Source organism: Branchiostoma lanceolatum, chromosome 2 (assembly GCF_035083965.1).
Source record: "Branchiostoma lanceolatum isolate klBraLanc5 chromosome 2, klBraLanc5.hap2, whole genome shotgun sequence".
In the NCBI taxonomy this organism is placed as follows: Eukaryota; Metazoa; Chordata; class Leptocardii; order Amphioxiformes; family Branchiostomatidae; genus Branchiostoma; species Branchiostoma lanceolatum.
The window spans coordinates 11,477,740-11,493,065 of NC_089723.1; the positions used below are offsets into that span (position 1 = coordinate 11,477,740).

At 41.3% G+C, this 15,326-nt stretch overlaps 1 protein-coding gene across 4 annotated transcripts in view; it reads left to right on the forward strand.

Annotated features, from left to right (window-relative positions):
* LOC136427449 (uncharacterized) overlaps nucleotides 1-15,326 on the forward strand; it is a 70,466-nt gene that overhangs the window by 645 nt on the left and 54,495 nt on the right. For 3 of the 4 annotated variants that reach the window (XM_066416301.1, XM_066416303.1, XM_066416305.1), the window contains exon 1: nucleotides 97-353. The exons of the other annotated variant lie outside the window; for it this stretch is intronic. The gene's annotated coding sequence lies outside the window, so the exon portion shown is untranslated. Of the gene's footprint in view, nucleotides 1-96; nucleotides 354-15,326 lie in introns of those variants that run through there. 4 annotated transcript variants of the gene reach the window in all.

Here is a 15,326-nt window from a genome sequence, read left to right on the forward strand (position 1 = left end):
TTTGTATGAGTCTCAAGAATTCGCATGCCTGAAAATATATTCAGAATTATAGATGTAGAATTGTGAGGAAAACGTGTTCATCATTTGTGGATTGTTATCAAATCATTTTTGGTTCAATTATAATTTCTGAATCCCCGGTACTCGTGAGATCTCGCGCAGCGCGAGACCCGGAACTGCGCCAAAGACAAAAGCCCAGCTCAAAAGCCCCAAATTTCGCTACAGACAACAAACGCGAGCAGGATTACTTTGTTTAGGGCGATAAAATATCAGAACCTGAGTTCCATAGTGACGTCAAACACTGTGAAACTTTGGGTTTTAGATTTTAGAGACATTGACATTGAGAAGAGTCGACGGTAAGATTTGTTTCATAATTTTCTATTGAACTGTGACGCGTTGAACTTGAAGTAACGTTACATCGGTCACTGATACTGATAGTGATCATGAGTGGAGTAGAGTAGAGTTGATGTCGGGTATAAAAACCGCGATGGGCTTTGGACAACCATAAAGAATCCACTTCCTGCATAAGGTTGCAGACCACAGTATTTCTCCTATAGGGATTTATATAGTTAAGGATCCCAAGGTGAGATGCTTCGACGCTTGAAAATCTATAGAAAGGTGCACAATTAGGGTACCAGATTTTTATATGCTTGACTTCAAGGTTCAATCTACAAGATATCTGCAAAATGTGGTTAAATTTGCCGGCTCGTTCTCTTTTTAAAGCCACTTTGATATGACCCCCAGCGGAGGTCACCGTACTGCAGGCGACTTACAGTAGTCGGGCGGTAACAATATCCAGGCGCGAATCCAACCCGACCGAACAAACATCGTAATCAAACTCGTACTGTCGTATACTTCAACCATTCACCGCAGTTTCAGCCTCGCTAAGGTGCACAGAAGAAAAACTATGGCCTTTTCAAGCAATGTGACGCACTACTTCATACCCGAACTACTAGTACTATTGTCCACGGGGGTCGCCCATTAATACTGTGTTCTGCGACCATAACGGTGCCATGTTGTTTACTAAGTTAGGCTGATGCCAGTATTTACCTGCGATGGATTAGAAATTTGTGGCTGTCACCGTACCGGCGGGGTCGTGCCAGGATACTATAATATACGCCAAAAAATAGTTACTCAAGCAACTGGATAAAATTTTGAAACATCTACGTTTCAGACAGCACCCGCTGTCTTTCGTCAGTAAAGACCATTAGGAGGTTTTATATAGCTTGGAAACCATACCATCAGGGGCTCCCCGATATCTCTACGGCACTGGGAGTGATCCCTGCCCGCCCAGACAGCTTAGTCTGCTCGGGGTGTGTTTATGGCCTTGGATTAGATTAGGTTCCCGTTGCGGCGGAACTCTATGGCAGCTAAAGTAAAAAGGCTGCAAAATTTTATATGGCAGCTTGAAGTAGGCTGACAGAAACGAATCAAACTAAAAAGGCCGTCATTTGCCCCTGAGCAAATACAGCATGTTTCGCCCATACTCCTCCCCATGCAAAAAATAGACTGTCCCAAAATAACACCTGGGCAAATCGAAACATTGACAAGAAAGGCAACATTTGCAAGAGCAAATACAACATACTTTGCCCATCTCCCTCCCCATGCAAAAAATTAACTATTCCAAAATCACCCCAGTCCAAAAAATTCTCTCGACAAGTTCTGCCAGACGCCAAGAGCCTTCCGCACATTCTAGCAACTTCTTACCGCAAAGGCTTGCGACAGTTTTCGCAGAGACTCTGAGAATTTCTGCGGAACACCTCCTGCGGGTTTTCGCAGACTTTCTCTTTTCGTCACGTCATGACTTGAAGTACATGACCTATATGAAAATTAGGAGACCCGATATAACATTGATTTCTGCCTGAAATTGTGAAAACAATGCGTAATAGCAAAGCTAGGCCACATCGAACATGTTAACAGAAGCACGAGATGGGGCCTTTATTCATATAAGAAAATTACATGTTTATTCTAACTTAAGTTGAAATTGTGACGGCTTTTATTTGTCTCTATAATCTGTAACATCGTTTCGTAGAACGGACTTGATCAATGTAATTCAAACTGTAGGTTTGCCCTTATATGATCATGGCATGTTGGAATTTTTGTAGGGAGATCTTTAAACAACTTCAATGATAACATTTTCTGACTGACCTGAAACCAACCCTCCTATCCTGTGTTGTTGAAATAAATAAATCAGGCAACAGCTGTTTCCTGTAAATTTCTAGGTGTTTGCTTGCTGCTGTTCTAGCTAACGGACTTACCACTTACATGTTGAATGACGGTCGGAAGACAAAAAAGAAACTAGACTGGCCGTCATTTGCTTTAAGAGCAAATTCAGGATGTTTCGCCCATACTCCTCATGCAAGAAGTGGGCTGTCCCAAAATAACTCCTGGGCAAATCCAAGTTTCTGCATAATTTATGCAAATGAGGTCCTCATGAGCATAAGTTATGTCCAGGTGCTTTCACCTTTCCTACATGTACCTACATGTTCAAGATGACATCCGCAGCTTTTACAGTAAGGGGAATACAACATCATGCATAAATTATGCAAGTGAGGTCCTCATTAGCATATGTCATGGCCAGGCGTGTGCACCTTTCCTAAAGCTACCTACATCTCAAATATGACATCTGCAGCTTGTACGGTAAGGGAAATACAAGTTTCTGCATAAATTATGCAAATGAGGCCCTCGTTAGCATAATTTTTGGCCAGGTGCATTCACCTTTCCTAATGGTACCTACATCTTAAGGATGACATCTGCAGCTTTTCCGGTAAGGGAATTACAAGTTTATGCATAAATCATGCAAATGAGGTCCTCATTAGCATAATCTATGGCCAGGTGTGTTCGCCTTTCCTAAAGGTACCTACATGTCAAAGATGACATCCGCAGCATTTACGGTAAGGGACATACAACTTTATGCATACATTATGCAAATTAGGTCCTCATTAGCATAAGTAATTGTCAGGTGTAGTCACCTTTCCTATAGGTACCTACATCTCAAATATAACATCCGTACCATGTAACATAAGGTACATATAACTTTCTGTAATACCATTAGTAGAGGTACCCCCTGACATCTGCTTGGTTTTAAGTCCCAGACAAGGGAAGTGTAGGAGGGCTTATGTTACAGTATGACCTAGTTCTTCCTGGCCCCGACAGAAAATAACCAAAAATTGCATCAAGAAATTGCAAAATAAATCATTTTGAAGTAGTGTATGCCAAAAAATATAATGGGGTCCTTTGGGTAAATATCCAATGCACAACTAAACCAAATTTCAGGTCCTCAGGTTTCAACACCACGGCACTGGAGGCCATTATGTGCGACTTTTGTCTGAAAATGACCAAAAAAACTCCATAAAATCATTTTAAAAACTTATATCAAAAAAATTTAAAAAGGGTCTAGGGGTATACACGTAATCTACCTGCATACCAAATTTCAGCTAATTTGGTCGACGGACGACCGAGAAGAAGCGATTTGAAGATTTGACAGGAGAAGAAGAAGGAGAAGAAGAAGAAGAAGAAGGAGAAGAAGAAACCTGACAAAAACAATATGTTTCGTTGGCGAAACATAAGTATGCGACTAGAAAGGCCGTCATCTGCTCCTGCGCAAATACAGCACATTTTACTTCCTCCTCATGCAATAATGGACATTTTGTAATGATCTAAGCTACGTTTGTTTGAATGTGATGTTCATAGACCGATCCTGTCAAACACCATATCGAACGAATAGAAGACCGATAGAACCCCCTGTTCTATTTAGCCCACGTCCGTCAAAAACAGCGTTGGCGGGGCAGTAATGGCACGTGTAAAGCAGGGTACGTATATCTGGGACAGGTTTTCCACTGTATTGGTTGAATGCATGCTCAGAACAAAAACGAATTTAAAAAGAAAATAGATCAGGCACTCAAGGAGAGGAAGCTTGAACCACATGCTGACTTACTACAAAGTCTGCTAGCGCAGAGTTTTGTATCTTCAGTTACTGGTGTGTGAAACTGGTTAACTTGAAAGTGAACAGGGAAGTAAAAGGAGGCATTTTAATTCTTAGTTACTAAATACCATGCAGTTGTTATGATGCATGCAGTCAATGCAGTGGGAACCCTGTCACAGATATATGAACCCTGTTTTACGTGTGCATCGCCTGCTTCTCAGAAACTGGGCGCTGATGTCCACCGACAAGGGAAAGCTATGCGGCGCATTCCGCTTTAACATTGACCAAAAACATTACGCTCTCACCGCAACTACACCTACCCCCTCCTTAAACAACTCTACCCGGTGGATACAGCCTTCAACAAAGAAGACATAGCACTCTTATTTGGCCCGCTCTGAAAGGGTTTCAGTGCCACAAAAGCTAAACCGAATTCAGTGGCATTATTTTCAACCTTGCCGCTGCGGCCATGTTTGGTCCGTCAAACCCTGATTTTGACGGAGGTGTTCGAAATCGAACAGGGGGCGTGGCTTTGGGATCGGTCTATTGCGCGTGTGTTCCTGCAACATGACCTCAGGTAACCTGCATAGAACACATGTTCTTTGGCCAGCAGCAAATGCAATGTGCGGAACCTTAGATAGAACATGGATTCTTTGGCCAACAGCAAATGGAACCTTAGATAGAACGTGGAACGGGGATAGCACTTTTGGCTCGTTTTTGGTCTGAAAATAGGCACATTTTGAAGTGATGTACACCAGTCCAGAAATATGATTGAAGTCGCATACGGGCATGTTCAAGGCACCCTTGTACCGAATGTCAGGTCATTTGCTTGTAATACCAGGGCACAGGAGCCCAAAATGTAATTTTTGCCTAAAAATGCCCCAAAAAAGCTCCATAAAAATGTTTTTAAAGGGACGTATTGTAGAATTTGGTGGGTAAAAACTACAAATAGTAAGAATTTGAAAAATCTACATTCAGATTCACATTTGTAACTTATTTGTTACTTATTTCCAACATATTCCCATCATTTTGTCACCTTTCAATCAGTAATAAACGACGAAAAAGGCAAAACACGCAAAATCTGGCTTATTTGCATATTATCTAGCGGCCCCATTTTTAATATGCAAATAAGCCAGCGTAGAACGCTAAGAAAAATCTGAATCGACCGTTGCGGTCGAAGTTCGAGCGTCACAGGAAAATCACCTCAAGTGTACAGACTTCAGAACGTCGCATGTTCAATCGTGTGTTCGGTGGTTAGTCGGAATGTTGGACAAAATGGCGGACAAGTCAAGCGGCGGTGGGAATATTGCGTATAGAATTTTTATCAAGACGTTCACACGACACTACAAGGTGGCATCCATACGTGATGAATAATAAGGTACATGTATATTTGACTAACAGGGCTCGAAATTCATCTTTGGGAATAGGTGCACTGGTGCACCCAAGTCAAAAAATTGGGTGCACAGAAAGAATTTTGGGTGCACCAGATAAAATAAAGTTGAATGTTCTTCAGAAAATAATTACAAAGTTTAACGCTGCTGCCTCTCTTAAGAACTTCAATCTGTAATTCTATAGCTAACTTTAAAATTTCAAACAAATAATACATTAAATAAAGTACAGCAAAAAGTTATCATGCTGTTTTCTATACTTACATTTCAAGAATATTCTGTATACTAGTGTACAATAGTACCTTAACCCTATAGGCTACAAAAATATCTAGGTGCACCAGTGCACCCACAGTCAAAAATTAGGTGCACAGCTCCAATTTTGGGTGCACTGGGTGCACATGCACCCACTATTTCGAGCCCTGACTAATGATGTAGAAAGATAAGCAAAAACAGTGAATTTTGTTTTATGTTCTGGTTATAATACGTCCCTTTAAGGCCTGTTTAAAAAAAATGGAAAAAAGGCTTGAGGGTATTTGCTATCTTTACTTCCATGCCAAATTTCAGGTCATTTAGTCCAAAAATGGCGGAGTTGAATCCATTTGAAGATTTGGCAGGAGAAGAAGAAGAAGAACATGAACAAAAACAATTTATTTCACTCTACCCATACGTCTGATATGGGAAGTGAAATATAATAAAGCAGACTGGGCCCGGTAAAACACCCCTAAGCTGACCCCTAGAGACTGGGACCAGGCTAGGTTTTATATTAAGGATGTCTTTGACATTTTCAATGGAAGACTAAGTCAAGACAATGTTAACGTTATATGCTAATGGTTCAATTAGCTACTGTTAATTAACTACTGTTGTTTTAGTACAGGGGTGGGGTTAGTTGGCCACTAAGAGCAAGGTACAGAGAACATCGCAGAGAGAGCGCTAACGGCTACTCCTCTTCCATTTCTTTCCATCTAACCTCATTGTCTTAACATATCAGAGTTTGGTATAAAAACTGGTTTCCCAGTCTGTAGTATGGGTGAAATATAAAGATCCTTTACCAGGAAAAAATGCTTGCTTGATTTATTGATCGAGAATTTAGATTTATCTGTATTGGCTCAGAGGAAAGCTCAAGTAGTTTGTGTGAACACTCCATAAAGACATCAATTATTCAAGATAGGGGGATGGGAAAGTATCCCATAACATTACCACTTGGGAACCAATCATTGTCTGCTTCTTTGATTCCATTCATAGCTATCATGCTAATTGAATGCATAAAACAAAAAGAAGGTTCTTTGAGATTGCAATTGATTGAATTTGTTTTTTTTCCAAAACATTCTCCTACGAATAACCTGATAATGCTGCATCATGACTTGAAAATTGGCAGGACTCAGAGTTAGACAGGGTTGAGGTTACCACGTTAGAGTGACTGTCATGTTTTCTAGTGAACTGACCACTTGTGCTGACCTACATGTAACATTGAATTCACATATGTCAGGAGAGAAATGCTAAGATTACAATGTAGGTCATTTTAGGGGGTAAGTGGGAAGATCTGTACCCATGTACTAGTAGGTACGGTACAGTACATGTACATATAGGAAGGCCTATAAGTACAATGTGGAGCCTAATGTCTATCTTATAAATTGTTCGATACAAGCATTATGAATGGTTCAGTAGTCATGTTTCTGCAAGTTGCTATGCATTTTACCTGTTGCAAATGTCGCTGAATAAAGTTCTTCTATTCACTGTTAGTGTTAGTACATACTCTCATGGAGGATCTACCTGCAGCTGCATTTCATTACTTTAAGATACTAGTAGATATGAATTTGAACATAGACATGTTAATACCTGCAGAACGGAGAAAGCGAGAGATTGTCTCAGTTGGTAGCAAAGTGTCAATGAGGACTTGTTTTTCAGACAAGGCTCATTATAATACTCACAAGGCAAAGAAACTGTTTTCAGTGTTTGAGCTTTGTCTAAATGAATTACTAACATAGTTCACTCAAGCAACTGGATAAAATTTTGTACAATCCCGCCTTCAACAGGAAAGGGGGTCTACATGTACGCGTTGAACTTTCAGGCACTTGGGATAAATTTTGCACTGCAAACCACCCACCACCCCCACCCCCGGACGAACAACATTTAGGTGCACTTTATATAGACCTACGACATTTTACAGTCCTGCGATCATCGTCGTGGGCGCCGTTGCCGGCTACAGTATTTTTTGGCCGTCTAAAGACGATCAAAACAATCGTGCGACGGCAATAAACGGGGAATTCTCGAATTGTCGTGCGATCACCTCGGACCCAGTCGCAAGACGTTCAACGGGCTGTGGCTTTTTTTTTTCTCGTCTAAAGAAGAATCGTCGCCGGCGACGGAAGTGGGCGATATGCTAATAAGCCTACAGCGTGCTGTTTTCTGTCCGGGAAGGAAAGTTTCTATTGTTTTCTTTTTGAATATGCATGCAGTCAGCAATGGAAACATATTTTTCTCATCCGAAACCGGTTATTCCGGCGCGACGCCCTGCTACCAGTGGCTAATTCTCTAGTATGCCCCTATTCCTCGATCCCCGGGACATCCCCGGCGGTGGCCACGAACTCGGGTTAAATCCCGTCCGTCTCTGTACCAGCCTCAATCTCTTTCTTTGTTGAGCACCGTTCTCAACGACTCATCCGCAGGGCAACAGTTGTTGCAAAGTCAGTAAAAGCTGAATTTTTTGCGTGACGAAAACAAGCGGTTCCCCGCCATTTTCAATTTGAGCGCAAGAGGTCACTTTGGGTCAATGGAATTCTGCGCCGCGGGGGTCCCGTGATATTTCCTGACCGTGTGTCTAAAGAAAACCGTCGCCCACGACGATGATCGCACTACTGTATAACATTGTAGGTCTAAAGTGCACCTTAGTTACTGTACTAAAACAACAGTAGCTAATGGACCGATCCAGTTCGAACACCATAAGCCCCGTCCCCTGTTCTATTTCAAATAATCCGTCAAAAACAGCGCTTGACGGACAAAAACAGCCGCGCGCGCATGGCTGTCGAATATGCAGACTGTCTTGACAGTTGAGCTTTTTTGGCTCTGAAACCCTTTCAGAGCAGACCAAACAAAAATGGTGTGCCTTCTTTTTGGACGGATGTATCCACCAAGTAGGAGGGAGTAAATGTAGTTACGGTGAGGGCGTTATGTTTTCGGTCAATACGGAAGCGGGTTGCGTCGCATAGCATTACCTTGTTGGTGACCATCAGTGCCCGATTTTTGACAAGCAGCCAATGCATGTGTAAAACGGTACGTATATCTGTGACAGGGTTCCCACTGTGTTGACTGCATGAATTGCAGCTGCATGTCCTTTAGTAATTAACTATCAAAATGCAATTCTTTTACTTACCGTGTCGCAAGTACAGAAGAGGCGGAACTCTGTACTAGCGGACTTTGTAGTAGTTGGTAATGTGTTTCAAGCTCCCTCCTCATGAGTGCCCGAGCTATTTTCTTTTTCATTTCGTTTTTAGAGCTTACATGCAGCCAATACAGTGAAAAACCTGTGACAGATGTACATACCCTGCTTAACACGTGCCATTTCTGTCCAACTAGCGCAGTTCTTGACGGAGGTATTCCAAATAGAATAGGGGGTTCTATATGTTCGATATGGTGTTCGACTGGATCGGTCCGCTGAACTATTAGCATAAACCTTGTCTTGAATTAATTTTCTTTTGAAGACTACGTCAAGACATCCTAAATTGTCTTAACCTCATTAAGATATCTATTCAGAGCTTTGGTATAAATCTGGTTTCCCAGTCCTATCGTTAGTCACTGACAAAAGACAGCGAATGCTGTCTGAAACGTCTGACTGTTTCAAAATTTTATCCAGTTGCTTGAGTAACTATTTTTGGCGTATCTTACCACCTGGCTGTCTAACCTTCATCAACGAATTACTAACAGTTATATCAGGAGTTTACACCACAATACTTCTGTATCTAAATAGTTAAACTTTTAAACTAGCTATGTTACATTGTCACGACTACAAACTAATACAAACGCTGAATGATTAACCTTGAAAATGTTGGAACAATAATATCCAGATGCGACGTCATAACTAAATCACGACTGTTTTCTGATGTAGATCTGACGTGGACTGGACTGGAGTTTTTATCTCCATGAAAAATGGAGATATAGTTTTGGGTGTGTCTGTGTGTGTCTGTCTGTTTGTATGTGTGTTTGTGTTTCCGCACTACTGTAGTCAGTATAACTCAAGAACCTCTCGATGGATTAGGATGATATTTGGTATGTGGGCAGGTGTTATGAAGCAAAAGGTCAAGGTTGATTTTGGGCCCCCTGGTATGTGACATTGGTACTGCAGCAGAACTTCCGTTTTTGTATCTTTTGACCTGGACGTGCTATGGTCTTGATTTTCGGATGGCTGATAGCTTGTGATGTACAATGTAATAAAGAAGTGGTGTAGGTTTGGGCCCCCTTGCAGCTTGCTCTGGAACTGCAGGGGCGCTATTGTGAAAATCTTCTAAGGAGAATAACTGAACAAGGAACGACGGTTTTCCATGATATTAAATATGCAGGTAGTTTAGACTGAGATGTACTTAATGAAGTGCAAATAATGCTTATTGGGACTTAATTTGCATAATTGGTTGTGTTGTTTACGTAATTGTGAGAGCTTCTACTCGGGAAATTACAGACAGTCGAGGGCCGCCGCGTATATTCAGCCAAATTGGGCCATAGTTTTGAGTGTTGTACAGCCGCTGACATATTGTTTGTTTATACTGGTATGCTACGTAGGCTATTTTACCCATTTTCAGTGGCAAATTTCATTGAATACAGTATGCCCGCCGTCAGCACGTTGCACATATATTTGACCGTGTTTACACCGCCGTGGACTTCATTTACCGACTAATACCATCGATACTTCGCCAGTTCAACAAAACACCTCAGTGTGTACTCGTTCAAACCTTACTGCAGTTGAACGCCCTGCGAAGCTACCAGTCGTTGAATAAGCCCGATAAATATTTGTGTCCTTCTACGAGTTCAGAAGTTACTCGAAGAATACTGTAGTCATTTTGTCCAAAGAATAACCTCAAACCAAGGAGGCTATGTACTTGCTCAAACAGTTTGGAATATTCTTGTTATATGATATTGGAATGAAATTAAGGCACTTCCTCATTGGGTGTGCCCAAACTGACCAATCAGGTCTTTGTTAATACCAAACATTGCGCGTATTGGTTGCCGTCGCATGCCACTTCCCACAGCATATTATGGTATGGTAAACGCCGCAGCGTGCGTGTAACCCTGGAAAATAATCAAAAATTTAAGCAAAAAATCCCCCAAAAAATAATGAAATGTATGCAAAAAATGATAATGGGGTCATCTGGATAAATATCTAATGCACAACTACACCAAATTTCAGGTCTGGTTTAAATACTAAGGCACTGGAGGCCAAAATGTACGTTTTTGGTCAGATGAAGGCCGAAAAACCTCAATAAAATCGTTTTAAAGGCATTTATCGAAAAAATTAAAAAAACCTCTGGGGGTTAATGCACTGACTCAATCTACCTGCATACCAAATTTCATTGTATGTTACTGTCTCAGGGACAACCGAGATTAATCGATTTGAAGATTTGACAGGAGAAGGAGAAAGAAACATTACAAACACAATATGTATCGCCCCTACCTATAGTATGGGCGATACATAAAAATGTGTATTACGTCATAACTTGAAATGCCTTAATTATGCAGTTATCTCAGGCATCGTTAAATGGATTGCGACCACCTGCAGAGGTGGGGTTTGTAGAGACAAAAAAATGTCAAAGTAGAAAGCCTGACAAAAATGCCTTAAAAACAGCCGAAACCCTCCACTGCTTGGAGAGAAGGAGGTGCCCCCTTGATGTACATTTCCTCGAATGCTAAAACAGTTCTTTACTTTGTCAACAGGGAAGGTCTGAAAAGCAATCCCATGTCGACAATGTCACTTTGCTACCGACTAATCTATCGCATTTTCCTTCTTTCCGGCCATATTCTCTTGTCTGCATTGAAATTCTGTATAGAAAAGCAATAAAAGTAAGAAACGTAAGCAGACACTCCATGAGAATATATTACATGTAAGTGAATAGGAATGGGCTCAACATACTGTACCTATGGGCCTTCATATGACATGTACAGTACTGTAGTATATAGTACCCTGTATGCAGGTGCAGGTCTTTCCACTTACCCGGCGGGTTTGGTTTTAGGCAAACTGCAGCAGAATACTAATTATTTTAGCCCCAAGGGCTGAGTCCAATGGACAGGAGAACATTACAGAGCTGAGCTTCTGTCAGGATCATTATCTTTGCCAAGAAGGTTTGTTGATGTGTCTGGATGTGGATGAACAGCCTAACTCGAGAATGGATGGATTGTATTGATACATCTTATGTCGGTAGGTCATGATGAGACCTGGAAATGATTATATTTTGGGCCCCCTAGCAGCTTGTTACGGTACTGCAGGGGAACTTCCTGTTTTGATATATTGTGTTCTGGACATGCCATGGTGCTGAGTATTGAGTCCAGGTACATAGCCCTTGGTCTAGAGAGTGAATGGTATAGGCTTTTTTTGAACTGCAGGAGCAGGTTTCCATGATAGGATTATTCAAATATGTGACATTTGTAACTGAGGAAGAGAAAAATGTTGATGGATAAAATAAAAATGAAAAATGAAGACCTAATTTGCATTTTCAATGAGAAACTACAATAATTCAATACTGGTAAATGACAACCAAACATAAGAATATTGGAGACAACTTGAGTCGTGGGAAGATTCTGAGCGAGCGAGCTCGACGGAGTGTCGGTGAGTGTGGTAAATGACTGCAATTTCATACGTGTGGCATTTTGAAGTTATGTGAAGGTGAACATCATTGAAAATAACTTATGCTAATGAGGACCTCCTTTACGTAATTCATATAAATGCTAGAATAGCCTTCTTTGTTAAGGTCATACTTTGGACAACTTATGTTATTTGGGTGGAGAAGATGATCAACTGATATATATGATTTATAATCAATCAGAAACAATACATTAGTCATAAAGGTCATTTGAAATCATTTAGTGAAAGTTTGAGGTTGTAGAACCTTGAGTTTTGAATGAGTTTAGACTTAATAAAAATTTGTGTGCATTGGTATTATAGTGCGGTTGCTAGTGGCATTAGAAAAGTAGGACAAATGGTACTAATGAGGTCTAAACTTGGAAGCCATAATAGTACAGTAGAAGCCACTTAATTGCACCTTGGATAAACGCACCTTCCATTTAATTGCACCAAATCCCCAAATCCCAAACCGGTTCCCATTCACTGCATTGTTAGTGACTCCGCATATCTGCACCACGCATTGTCACCAATGCCGGATAACTGCACCAAAATTTTTCAAAAATCCTCGACAAGTTGACTTAAAAGATGCGCTAAAAATTGGAAAACGCTGTACAAATGAGCCGATACCTGCCGGTGTAAAGGCGCAATATCGGTAATATGTTTAAACTGTTTTGAGTAACAAAAGTATTAGGTAGTCTCCATTGACAGTCACGTTGATACGAATCGTATGGGAGGTCCTGGGCGGGTCACGGGGCGTGTAGGAACCATTAAGAGACGCACGCCTACCAAAGGCGGCATTACGCTTTGGCAGACAGCATGCTGTTCTCAATAAAGATTGGTCTTATTACTGTGAATGCATTCAAGTTCGCGAGGATTTAATTTCGCGTTAAGGATGACATGGGGTGTTGTCGGTGGTTAGAGGTTCCCGGCAGTGCTATTGTAACATACTGCTGCGATAATAAAAGACCGGCGTCTTTACGTACATCTAGTCGGAAACCCCACAGCGACTCTGCAAGGGCTACAGACGCGTAGGCGGACATAGCAGTCTTTTTTGGCGGTGCGGTGCTGACGTGATCATCTGTCACATTATTTTATGGCAGAGCTGAATCCGCGTCATAGAAACTTCCTGCATTCACCGGAACGAGGTAAACGCGGGTTCGGCTCTGCTATAAGGAGAATGATCTGTCACTGATCTAAGTCATCTAACCATATCTACCCACTGGATACATGGTGCAATTCACTACCATGGTGAGGACAGTCAAATCTGTCCAGACATGAGAGGGGGCACTGCCCTCACTCGGAGCTCACCCGTAATCAGTAACTAAGATTTAGTTTCCATTCCTAGTTTCATGGCGGTACATGATTTACGTAAATCGAGAACTGAACTCTACCAGTCCTAATGTAACACAGAAACTGTTATCCCATGACGATGTTTAAGAATGCCTCCCCTGCAACGTTACGTGTGTTGTAAATTAATGCAGTAGATCGCATGGAAATATGAAAGAATGCAAAATCAAAACAGGTTCGTAGTCATGTCTTTATTTCAGCAAAAGGTTGTGTTTTCTTTGTGCTAAGTGTTTCTGACTAACAATACACCCCCCAACCATGGTGGTGCGGTCCAGCTGGGCATTTCGCATAATTGCACCAGCCAGATAATTGCACCAAAAACGCTGACAAATGGGTGGTGCAGTTAAGCGGATTCTACTGTACTACAAACACGAGGCAACAGCTTGTGAAGGAAGGAGTGTTTGAAAAGGATTTAACTGTGGATTTAGGTTGTTGATAGGGAAACCCAGGGGAAAACAACATCCCTCCAGTTATAACCCATGCAGTTCTTTTTCAGCTGTAGCCATTCATCAGTATTTGAAACAAATTGTTGAACAATATCTTGGAATTTGGATACATTATTTCACACATGATATATTTAAAGGAATTTAGGGTTGTGAATTTTTCCTTAGGATATTCAAGTGTACTTGTACATGTGATGTAAGTAACATGTACTACATTGTATATGTTACTAAATGGGTTTCACACAGCACACAAAAATGACGCTTTAGTCCAAAGTTTGCCACAGAGAACACTGGCTGCTGATTTCAGGGGTGCCAAAGGACCCAAAGTATTCATACGAATTTTACGGAATTCATGGCCAACAATTTAGTAAGGAACGGGTCCCCCAAAAGTGCGAAACGGAACGAAATGGAACGAAATGGAATGAAATGGAACGAAATGGAACGAACTAAAACATATGTAAGATTACGAAATGAAATACAAGTAGATAGCAAAATATAAGGAACGTTGTAACATTCACAGTAGACGGGAACAGGAAGCAAATACATAATATAACGTGTTTGATTTCTTGAATCTGTTTGATAATAGTAAATACAACATTTTTGTCGCGTTTGTGTGACTAGATTCTTCCCTGAAAATGGGAGCGCCGCGTGCAAAGAGATCCACCGCTCTAGCTTCCTTTTTGTTTACCAACGATCTGCAAATGAACTGCTGAAAATAGCAGGGAAAACAAGCAAACGAAACTGAGTATCGAAGTAAGGACTAGATTATACAGAAGTTGGTGGAAATATTGTATCTCATAATTCACCAAGAGGGCATGAGGCAAGCGTAATTTTATTATTTATACAGCGTGTTTGCGTGTTACAAATGGAGCCCCGCATGCAAATGAACCGCTAATGTTGCCAGCGTATCGGAACTGTGCAAGTGGGCGTGCTACTGACAGGTTGAATCAAACTCCGACTTCCAAGTTTTATTTACATACGGTTTTAGTCCATAACTAGTACGTGGCATATGCATATATGCGCAACAACGATTTTTATACAACCAACTGTTCGGCTGGTCGGCTGTCGAAGAATGGACCCCTCCGTTAATGATATGCAAATGCAGCTCTGTGCTGCGTCACCAATGTGACATTTCACACTTCATTCAATCACAGACGTGGACTGAGAACTACCTCTGGAGACATTTCCGCTTCCTTGTTCACAACAAAACAAAGGGAGTGTGTGAACGAGCAGGACATGTATTTCACAGTTCACACAACACGCAAACACGCTGTATAAATAATGAAATTACGCTTGCCTCATGCCCTCTTGGTGAATTATGAGATGCAATGTTACCACCAACTTTTGTATAATCTAGTCCTTACTTCGATACTCAGTTCCGTTCGCTGAGTACATTTCCACCGTGA